The following is a 1,623-nucleotide window of genomic DNA, read 5'->3' as shown; positions in this document are numbered from 1 at the left end:
TTTCAGAAAATAATTGTCTAACACCAGATAAATGGATTATGTGATAATATTTCATAACTGCATACCAATTTATCTTATTTACGTGTTTGTAAATATTAAGTTCATTTTTATTCTTATACATTCCTGCTTTTATGTGCGTATATTAAGCTAGCAGACCATGGTCACGACGCTCAACTCTAACCTATTGGGTATTTAGTTGCTAATTAACAGCTAATTAGTTACACTATTCCCGATTTAGTTGCTCATTACGTATAAAAGATACGTGTGATCTGCTAGGTTAAGTCTTAATCTAGCAGACCATTGCTATATCTTCGGTTACCGATAAGATATCAGAGTTCTGCAAACGGCATATTTAGTTGCTTATTGATTGATTGATTACGTGTAAAAGATACGTGTGATCTGCTAAGTTAAGCCTTAAGCTAGCAGACCATTGCTCTATCTTCGTTTCCCGATAAGATATCAGAGTTCTGCAAACGGCATATTTAGTTGCTCATTAGTTACACTATTCCCGATTTTTTAGCTCAGCACATGTAAAACATAGATTAGCAATTAGTGACTATTTTTGTGACTTGAGACAATTTGGGTAATCAGAAGGAGAGAGTCACAAAAAGTTTACCAAAAATGTGTGGTGAAAGCAAACACAACCAATCAACTGATAGTGTTTATGTATGCATTTCGCCCGCGCCGCTCAAAGAGTCGCAATGGCCGAGCGGTCAAAGCATTAGGCTGGCAGCCGAGAGGGTCCGGGTTCAAGTCCTCCTCGGCCGTAGAGGATTTTTTTAATTTTTTTAATTAGTATTTTTTTATTAGCTAAGATTTTAATGTTTTAAAAACAAAAAAATAATAAATTTTGTTCAATACATTTGTATGATATTAACATATATGTAATACATCTATATTGGCAGTAAGCTAACTTCTCAATGTGTTAGCATTCCGAAATCAAAGCGAGACAGTCTAGTACCGTTTTTATCAATGTATTGTGTACTTCGGTGCCGTTTTCGTATATGTGTTGTGTACATGTTTATTTATAAACGTATTTGTTCCTTTTCTTTCGTACGTGTTTATTAATATATCTGTACTGTAGTGTTTTCGGACGGTACTAGCTCGTACTGCCAATATAGGAGTATTACATATATGGGTATTAAAGCATTTTGGTTTATTTGCTAATGAAATTGTTGTTTAACAAATTTCCTCTCTTCATTCTCGCTTTTTTTCTAATAAAATGGAAGGATGTTATCTTTTCCTCCATATTTTTATTGTTGTGACCTGCTCTTAGCCAGCTGACAAATTAGTGACTTATTTTTGAGACTATAGACGTGAGACAGCGTACTGAATACCAAATAGTCTCAAAATCGGAGTTCACCACCAAAAGTCACTATTAGTGACTAGAGACTGCTTATTGAATGCCAGCGTAAATCTTAATCTAGCAGACCATTGCTATATCTTCGGTTCCCGATAAGATACCAGAATTCTGCAAACGGCATATTTAGTTGCTTATTAGTTGCTCATTAGTTACACTATCCCCGATTTTGTGGCTCATTATGTGTAAAAGATGCGTGTGATCTGCTATGTTATTTCTTAAGCTAGCAGACCATTGCTATATCTTCGGTTGCCGATAAGATA

The sequence above is a fragment of the Rhagoletis pomonella genome, unplaced genomic scaffold (assembly GCF_013731165.1).
Source record: "Rhagoletis pomonella isolate Grant_MI unplaced genomic scaffold, Rhpom_1.0 Rhpom_scaffold_00001, whole genome shotgun sequence".
Lineage (NCBI taxonomy): Eukaryota > Metazoa > Arthropoda > Insecta > Diptera > Tephritidae > Rhagoletis > Rhagoletis pomonella.
This window is presented reverse-complemented; position numbering follows the sequence as displayed.